Here is an 11,060-nt window from a genome sequence, read left to right on the forward strand (position 1 = left end):
AGAATTCTGTAGCTACTGAATAAAATCATAGCTAAAAGTCTGGGCCGTTCGCAGGGAAGAAGATGATGGCAAACGCGCGCTTATCCAGTTTCAAATTCTGATTTTCTCTTATATGTTATTGGGCGCATTATTTAACAACCAAATGTTTCCAGCGCAATTGGCAAGCAGCGTGTTCAACCTTGCAAAAGGGGGTGGGTTCGAACCCTATCCCTGGTTAATATTTTGATTAATTATTTTCATCATGTTTAGTCTACAGATCCCACGCAACAGGTATCACACGCCCACTGATGCACCCTCAATCTCAACCACAAGATCTCAAGCAAGCCAGATCTAACGTACCAGGTTTGAGGGCACACCATGAACCTTCAGAAGCTTGGTGTACCTAATCAGAGCTAAGTTATTAATTTCCCATTTATTTTCAATTACATAAATGCCTTTATTTATTTTCTTTATTTTATCTTCATTATTATAATTCTTTTTATTTCCTTTTTTCATTTATTTTTACTTATTTAGTAAACTAGTTTTTTATAATAACTTTATCCTTTATTTATTTTTTTATTTTATCGAAAACCCGATTTTTCTCATAATATTAAAGTTTTTTACAAACAATTGTCTTTCACATGTGCTTTGATTAATTGATTAATTAGGGTTAACCCAATAAATTGTTTAATTTTTAATTCAATCGAACTTTGGTTTTACCCTTTAATGTTTATTTTAAAATTTTGTTTTTATTTTATTTACATTATATTAACCCTGATTTATCCCGGTAAATCAGGGTTGTCGATCTTTAATGCACTAACAATTCTCTTCTTCGTGCCAAATTTCTAGGGTTAACCAAAATCCTTCAGCCACGCGCCATACCAGATCAAAAAGCTAAGTTTCTATTTTTTTTAACCCTATAATTATTAGATTTTTGTTTTGGTTTATCTATTTTATCGAACTTTCGTTTTCATTAACCTTTTAGGGTTTGTCTAAAATCATTTTATTTTTATTTGCCTTTTGGGTTAGAATAGGGTTTGTATCAATAGTCAATGAATCTGTAATACACTAACATTTCTCTTCTTTGTGCCTAATTTTCAGGGTTAACCGAGATCAATGAAAGCTCAAACCTTGTGGTAACCCTAAACTTATCATCTATTTAATTATTTCTTTTTTTGTGGTTTGTCCACAAACCTTTTTTGCCTTATTATGTAACTGCTCCGAGGTTGTAATAGTAATTAGGATTTAATTTTGCTGCTTTATTTTCTAATTAACTGCGTGGTTAGTAATTTAGGGAGTGAAAACCTTGAATTGAATTTAGAATAATTAATTGCAAGATAATATATCTGAATCAACCACGTGATTGTGCACCCACACACCTTTAATGGTAACCCCTCTTGTTGCCTTATTACTGTTGCCTTATATTGTTGCCTTGTTGCCTCTAACTATACTAAAAAATATTCAAGTCTCTCGGATACGAGGATGCCTCAGCAAATGTTGCCCTCAGTTCATTTTCATCACTAAAGATCATAAGTCCCTTCGATGCTGCCTTCGGTTATATGATCTCGTCCCTCGAGGTTGCCTATAATGTGATATAATAGTCCCTTTCGATTGTTGAGGCGTCCTCTTTGGTTGCCTAAAATGACTATTTTATCCTTCCCTTAGACTACCTTCCCTCTTTATGGTAGGGACAGTCTTATGGCGAACGATAACTTCGACGACCCTTCAACCTCCAATAAAAGGACTTCCTACCCTCTTTTGGTATGGATAGCCCTGAAAGGCTAAAAGAACCTTTTTAATAGGGGTAATTACCGCCTAATTGCTTGCTCTGGTTTAAATATTTTTTTACCCTTTTATCAAAAACCTTCAAAAAGGCTACGCTTATTTACAAGCTAAAGTCCTTATTCAAATATTTTTCTTTATTCACTGCAAACATTTTCAAACATTTCAAAGTGAGCTAAGCAATTAAGAGCCCATGGAAAACCATGGATGCAAAGGGTGCCTTAAACCTTCCCTTTGTATAAATTACCCCCCCCCCCCCGAACTCAAAATTTCTTTTTAAGGGTTTTTTCTGTTCTTTTAGCCTTTCTTTGAATTGGATAAAATAAAAGTCGGTGGCGACTCTTGCTATCCGCGACATTTCTTTAAATTCAGTTCACCGTATTACATACACATTGTGATCCTACACAAGGTCATCCTCAACAATGGAAAAAGAAAAGCATACATTTTTAACTTCTTTATTGAAAGTATAATCTTCTGCGCCATAATCTTGATATGATGCATATTTAGAAAAATGTGTACGAAACACCATATTCAATTTACTAAATTATAAGTAAAAGAGTAAATACCATGTTAAAGCTCGAGAAGACCTTATGCCACATGGAAATTTTATTTCAAATCTCGTTCTTTGGAGTTATGGTTCACTTGGTTGTTCACCCTGTTGAAGAAGTAAATCTTGGAGGAAGTGTTTATTATCGATGGATCTATCTTATTGAAAGGTAAACTAGTTGATTATGTTTTAATTTTACTAACTTACAAAGTTTCTTTAACAGATACTAATATAGATTAATAATAGGTACTTAGGACAAATTAAGTTCTATGTATGTAATAAGACAAAACCGAAAAGGTCTAATGCGGAAGGATAACATTTTCAAGAGATTCTTACATTTGTTCAAGATATCTAGAAAATATTGAGACTAGATTGAATCAACCTGGACGTAAAGAATATGACCTTATTGGTCATATCCAAACTGACTCACGTGTAGTAAAAATATTTTCTAGAGTTTGAAAACCTATTTGTGGATCTTCATATTACATACTGACATCAATTTGAAAAGTTGCAGGCTCTTACGCACGTTATAACAAATTGTCCAATAGTTGATGGTTGTCTAAAATAAGTAGTTTTATTCCATTTGAATCATCTAATATTAATTTTTTAACATCTAATATCTAATAACCAAATAGGTAGTTCTAAATTATTACTCACAACCAACTGAGACGCAATCAAAGAAGTCTTGTTCAAATAGACAAGAAGGTTCATAGAAAGTTTTATCATTGATTCTGCAATTGTGTTAGTTATAATAAAAAAAATTGATGTTTGTGTTGAATTTGTTTTTTAAAAATAAAATTACTAATTGTATGTTTTATCGTGTATATATTTGCAACAATCTCGACTACATTGATAGACCAGATAAAGATATTCTCATTAGTCTTGCTCATGATCCTTTGGTAAAGTTACAAGTTTTCTCGCATACAATGTTAATGAATACAAATTTTGAATGTTGGAATGAGACAATTCTTTAAAAACTCAAAACAATAGAATTAATTGCATGTATGTGACACAAAGTTATTCAAGCAATAATGATACCTAAATGAGATTTGGAGGGGTTCCTTACTAAGGAAAATTGATATACATTGTTGTGCTTCACTATGATGGCTTCTCAAGGCCCATGTTTAAATGCGAACGGAATAATACCAGAAACCCGAGAGGAATTAAGATATATAATTTGGGTTTTACCTCTCTAAACTTTGCAAGGCTACTACATATTGAAGAACATGAAGATAATGAGCCATACATTCAAGCGTCACAAGCTCAGATGGATTTTTACGTGGTTGATGAGAAGGAACAAGGATAAAGCATACTTTTTAATTTGAAGCTAAGAGACTTGTACGACATTAATGGAAATAATGAAATTATTACACCCATTAAGCGATATCCATCACAAAATTTGGAATAAATTTTCTCTAATGATGATCTTGGAACTTCAGCTGTTAATGATGACAATATGTAAGATATTATTTTTCATTATTAAGAAGTCTAGCTTATTTTTAACTCGTATGATTTTTTTTATCCCTAATCAAAGTATGAGATTCTTAAATTTTATGTTGAGTCATAATCAATGTAATGAAGTACAAACATGTGACATTGTTAGTCTATGTTTTATTGCATAATTTTTTTTAATTTATTGTGTTTACTAAAATTGTAGTCGCAAATATAAAATTTTGATGTTACTAAATTTAGTATAGTAACTTGTTTATTATCTATACTTGAAGTTTTAGCTTGTTGTGAAAGGATGACTTCACCATATGAAGATTTTCGTTGCAAAACAATATAAGAGGATAAAAAAGACGAGAGCTCTCAATCTGACCCAAGTCTCTCAATCCATTTAAAAATCATCTTCATCATCTTCAAAACCATCATAGGTTAGTAATAAACTCTCAATATTACTCTATGGAGATTAATTGTTTTGATTGTTGACTAAATTCGTTGTGCACCTTATTTTGTCATTGAAGGGTCATTCGAGGTTTGTAAAATCCGGAGATTTTGAAATATCAAATGATTCCCTATGTTCAGCGGTAACTCCAACATCTATTTCTATGACAACATCAATAACCCCTCTGCCAATCAAAACTACAATAACTCATCTGCCAATTCAAACTACAACAACCACTTTGCCAATCCAAACTACACCAACTACCTGTGTTACTACACGAACAACAACAATTATCCCTCCCTCAATCTAAACTACATAACCAACAGCTTCTTCAGAGACATTTCCTCACCATGACATTTCATCTTCTCACTCTAAATATGTTGTGGTAGAAGATGAAACAGAAATTGTTCAAAACAATAGTTCTCAATATTGGAATGTAGATGTTATTAGTAAGTAATTTAGTGTTAAATTATATTTAATTTAAATTTTTTTTATATGGTTGAGTTATGAAACATTTTTGTTTACTTTTTTATGTGATAAATGAGGCAATTCATATTTCAAACACATGAATATGTGCAAAACTTGATTGAAAAATTCGTGATGAAACAAGGATAATAATTAGATGGAGTTCATATCATCTTCCAGTAGGATCAGCTGCTCGTTTGTTAGTAGCGTATTTAGGTGGATTTGTTAGATAGTTTCAAGACTTCCCCATAATTTTTGATAATTGGAAGATAATTCTAGAGAAGCTAATAAAATTGGATTATTGGAAAAACAATTATCTTGGATAATCAATGAGGAAATTACAAGCATGTTGTACTAAGTAGGTAAATCTATTTTATCTTCTCTGGAAGGTTTTTTAGGAATCAAAAGAAACTATTGTTGAAGCAGGCATAGCGGCAAGCAACAAAAATTTTGGAAATATTGATCCGGGAATTATCATCCTCAGAGATGGAGAGATGCCATTCAACAGTTTCTACGGTTTCGAACTTTGGATTGAATGAGTAAAAAGTAAACAAAGATATAGACAGGAAAAGAATAAACACATTCTTAGAAGAGAAATAACTTATCAGGAATGTAAATATATTCACTCTTCACAAACATACACTTACCAACCCGTTATACTCAACCTATGATACTCATCTATGTCATCACGTATCTCTCACATAAGCGTCCATCTCTGCAGCACAAACGAGATCATCTCACAACTAAGGTTATCTCTAACGCGAAGCTGTGAGAACGTCCGTATTTTCACGTCGGCGATCTCTCGCGCGCCGCTCAAACACGAAAGCATTAAGTACAGATACCCACAGTGATTGTTAGCTGTAAATCTATCTCTAGAGTTCAGAAACTAACAGATAATCATCCTAGATAAAGATTCAAGCAGTTTATGTCTAAAGCAACTCAAATCTCCAGCACAGAGCAAAAATCCAGAACAACATCAACACAGATTTGTAAAGCAAGTTAAACATAACATTATAATCGGTAAATATACATAAGATTCGAGTAAATATACAAACAAAACCCAACACAAAAGAAATACACAAAGAATAGAAGAGATAAACCAAACATCTCGCGGGTTGTCATCTCCGGTTGATGAGAAATCCACCTCCGATCTTCCAAGTGCATGACCCGGTGTTGTTTTCTAAGCCAATCCTACTCTAAGAATGAAGTTGATGGTGTTGGGACTCAAAAATACCCAACCCATAACCTAAAAATGTGATTTTCCCCCTTTTTATCAAGTCTGAAAATTCGCAGGTCCGCTTAGCGGAGTCTGCTAAAAATCAGATTTTGTTTTCGCCATAACTCGAGAACCGTAACTCCGAATTGCGCCCGGTTCGAAGCGTTGGAAAGCTTATTCAATGTTCTATCTAATAATGAATGAATGGAAACCAAAATGATGATTTTGGTCATCCTTATTTTGAGCCTATGGAAGTCCGCTTGACGGTGGCTAAGCGGGCTTGCACCAAAACTGTGAAATCGAAGTCGTGCCTTTGACACTTTATTCCTCAAGGCTCCAATAAGCATGAATACCTATAAAAACAAAGGAAAAACTATCAAATGGTATAAAAGTATATGAAAATACAACTATTCACAAAGTATATGTATTTATACACAAAACGAGGAATTATTCAAACGGTATTAACAAAAGTATCGATAAGTGCCACTATTTACATACACAAAATAAGTACATTTTGGCACTTATCAAACTCTCCCCAACTTGAAACTTTGTTTGTCCTCAAACAATGTCAAATAAATCAAAGAATTGAAAGTAATAAACCAAAGAATTGTGAATCAACAAGTTTAGAAAAACCAAAACAAATGTATGGCTCAATAAAAAACGTATAAACAAAGTAAATACTTACCACTATCCTACAACGACAACATGTAAACGAAACGAATCCTAAACACAAAAAGCATACAAAACATTCTAACACAATACATGCTCACATCATGAATCACACCTAGCAAAAATTCATCAATGGATGAAGAACACATAAAGGTGAAGGACTTTTAACACTCAACCAACAATCTTGCAAACAAAAGATTAAATTATGCATTCATCCAAAAATCACATTGAAGATACAAAAGCAAGAATCACAAGGACTTTTCAAGGTTGTAATGTGGCTTGGTTAACAAACAAGGGATAAGTCCTAAGGCTAATCGAAACAAAAACTTGCCTAAACCTAAGGGAGTGATCAATCCACAAAGTTCTAAGCAACAAAATCTCGATTAAACTCCTTCCTTAACCACAAGTTTCTCAAACCAATCACAATACTTATTAGTACAATTATTCACTTCTCTTTTCTTTTTCTTTTTCAAAGCTTTTTCTCCTTTTTTTTCTTTTTCTTTTCTTTTCTTTTCTTTTTTTTTTCTTTTCAACCTCATAAAAACAACCAAATAAGTAGAAACCATTTTCTCCCCAACTTGAATTCAACCACACCATCATATGAATACTTCCAACTTTCTAAGGCAAGGTAAAAATTCATACCAAAAATCATGGTTGAGGGTTCAAGAAAACAAAGAATCAATCATCCATGCAAAAATGAGAACTAAACACTCAAAGATAAGCATTTAGCAAAAATAACATGGACATTGACAAAAAGCTCAGAAGGGTTAACAAATGATCACACACTCACAAGGTGAATTGACTATTTGGCTATGGTGGTTGTGCTCAAAATGAAACAAAATGCCTTGATCCTTTTCATGCTTTCACAAAATCAACATAAACAAAAGATTAAGCATAATAAAATCTAGTTAAAACAAAGATTGTGGCCTCCAGCATATATAAACAATGGAAAGCTTCCTCACATTTATGGTTTGGGAACTAAAGTGATTCAATCAATAAGCAAGTAATGCAAAAGAATGAATGGTATGGTAATTGTACAAATGAAAAGTTTCCTAAACATGTTATGCTATAGAAAGCGATAAATGAATATCTTGAATGATACAACTTCAAAAATAATATCCTACCATACATCCGCAAGTTGAAACACTCAAGCTTTGGAAAATCACCTCAAAAATCTTCAAATCACCGAACAAAATTTGAGTACAAACAACCAACAAAAGAATTAGAAAAACAAAACTAATATATATTACTAATTAGCCTTGGTGAAAGTGGGAAAAATGAGTGAACCAAGTGGAATGGAAGCCCCACTGGTACAAAGCAGGAAAACAAAATTTTACTGTCATCTCTTAGCGGAGCTAGGCTCGCTTAGCAGATGACAGAAAAACCAGAAAAATCAGAACAGAAACAACTGTTCCAATTTTCCTCCACTTCACCTAAATACTTCTTAATCCTAAATATAAACAACATTTACAACCGTTGGGGTGCCTCCCAACAAGCGCTTGTTTTACGTCGTTAGCTCGACGCCTTTATTGTTTCGGTGTTTGGAAAATAGCTTCCTCCAATCATGCCATGGTGACGTCTCACCGCACAAGCCTAAAGAAAGTTTCCTAACCAACCACTCAACAAACGTTACGAGTACAAATATATACAACAATTTCACAAACATAAAAGAAAACACAAGTATAAAAATATGTACACAAACAAACACATATATATATAAGTATGAACACGTACATGTATTATTATACAAAAAGAGAAAAGTTGGTGAATGTTGGATTCACAAGTTGAAAAGTGAATATTTGTTATTAAAGAGCTCATCCGAGATCAACATATTTCACCAACATTCACCAATAAAAGTATACTTATATGTAGCATATACAAGTAAACTTATATGGTGAACATAAACAAGTAAACATGTACAAGTAAATATATATACAAGTGAAACTATACAATATATACAATATATACAAAGCTCAAAACCACGGAAACTATTGCGATGCAATCAAACCATCCCCGGCAACGGCGCCATTTTGTTGAAGCAGGCATAGCGGCAAGCAACAAAAGTTTTGGAAATATTGATTCGGGAATTATCGTCCTCAGAGATGGAGAGATGCCATTCAACAGTTTCTACGGTTTCGAACTTTGGATTGAATGAGTAAAAAGTAAACAAAGATATAGACAGGAAAAGAATAAACACATTCTTAGAAGAGAAATAACTTATCAGGAATGTAAATATATTCACTCTTCACAAACATACACTTACCAACCCGTTATACTCAACCTATGATACTCATCTATGTCATCACGTATCTCTCACATAAGCGTCCATCTCTGCAGCACAAACGAGATCATCTCACAACTAAGGTTATCTCTAACGCGAAGCTGGGAGAACATCCGTATTTTCGCGTCGGCGATCTCTCGCGCGCCGCTCAAACACGAAAGCATTAAGTACAGATACCCACAGTGATTGTTAGTTGTAAATCTATCTCTAGAGTTCAGAAACTAACAGATAATCATCCTAGATAAAGATTCAAGCAGTTTATGTCTAAATCAACTCAAATCTCCAGCACAGAGCAAAAATCCAGAACAACATCAACACAGATTTGTAAAGCAAGTTAAACATAACATTATAATCGGTAAATATACATAAGATTTGAGTAAATATACAAACAAAACCCAACACAAAAGAAATACACAAAGAATAGAAGAGATAAACCAAACATCTCGCGGGTTGTCAGCTCCGGTTGATGAGAAATCCACCTCCGATCTTCCAAGTGCATGACCCGGTGTTGTTTTCTAAGCCAATCCTACTCTAAGAATGAAGTTGATGGTGTTGGGACTCAAAAATACCCAACCCATAACCTAAAAATGTGATTTTTCCCCTTTTTAACAAGTCTGAAAATTCGCAGGTCCGCTTAGCGGAGTCTGCTAAAAATCAGATTTTGTTTTCGCCATAACTCGAGAACCGTAACTCCAAATTGCGCCCGGTTCGAAGCGTTGGAAAGCTTATTCAATGCTCTGTCCAATAATGAATGATTGGAAACCAAAATGATGAGTTTTGTCATCCTTATTTTGTGCCTATGGAAGTCCGCTTGACGGTGGCTAAGCGGGCTTGCACCAAAACTGCGAAATCGAAGCCGTGCCTTTGACACTTTATTCCTCAAGGCTCCAATAAGCATGAATACCTATAAAAACAAAGGAAAAACTATCAAATGGTATAAAAGTATATGAAAATACAACTATTCACAAAGTATACGTATTTATTCACAAAACGAGAAATTATTCAAACGGTATTAACAAAAGTATCGATAAGTGCCACTATTTACATACACAAAATAAGTACATTTTGGCACTTATCAACTATTTTACAAGCTAATAATACCAAAAAAATGGAGTTTAAATCAAGACCAACTGTTATGCTAGCTTATTATAGCATCACAATTGTCCCAAAGGCTTTGGATAAGATGAATAAAAATTTTAGTAGTTGAAAGATGTTAGTGGAGGAAATAGGAGCATCTCTTGATATTGCATCTTTCATGATTGGTAGTATTTACTAGGTCTAAATAGTTTTGGGTGAGGGCCATTTTAGGTCAATATTTATATTCTTTGTCAATAACTAGTTTTGATGATATGTTCATTATTATTGATGAGTTTTAAGTCAAAAGATATTTTTCTACCATTAATTTGTAGCATCCTGATAATTTTGAGATTTTCTTTTGTGATTTAGTGACTAGTGACAAATTTTGTATGACTAGTGAAAGTCTTTGGCCAATGATAGGTCTTGTATTATACTTGTTGAGAGATTCCGACCATTGTCATTAGAAGGTGCAACCAACATAGTTGTAATGAATCGCTATAATCAACAAAAGTAAGAGTTTCCTCTGAAAGCACATTTAATGTTAATTAGGTGGTTTAAGGGGTTATAGTTATGACTATTAACCGATTAAAAAAAATTGTGACTATTATTCATTATGTGTTTTCTACCCATTCAAATAAGTATAAGTTTTATATCTAACGAGCCACTTTGTGAATTATAAAATTTTAGTCACTTAAAACTCACTCAATTTCTCTTTCGCATAAGCAGGAATAATTACAAACTACAATTCAAAACTCTATGTTTGAAAATGAAACATTTGAGAAAGTATTTGGAAAAGAACATCTTGGATATGTTTGTCGTATGGGACTTGGAATCAAGTTATATCAAATTAATAGATCCACGAGATCGGCGTCCTCTTCTAAAGCAAATGAAACAATAAAAGAAATTCAAGAAAAAATTGTTGCACTTAAAGAAAAAAATTCAAAAAATGATGAATTAATTAAGAAATCGTGTTATTAAAGCAAAGGGACAATACTAGGAAGGGGAAAATTGCACTCTTAATGCAAATGCAAAATTCTAGCGAAAGAAATGTAAAGTATGCTTGATGCATCTAATCTTAGTTATTTTTGACATATTGTATATCATGCTTAAAAAAATTCAATGAATATTATTTTAATTTTTTTCAGAGATCATATTAGAA

The sequence above is a fragment of the Vicia villosa genome, linkage group LG5, assembly GCF_029867415.1.
Source record: "Vicia villosa cultivar HV-30 ecotype Madison, WI linkage group LG5, Vvil1.0, whole genome shotgun sequence".
Lineage (NCBI taxonomy): Eukaryota > Viridiplantae > Streptophyta > Magnoliopsida > Fabales > Fabaceae > Vicia > Vicia villosa.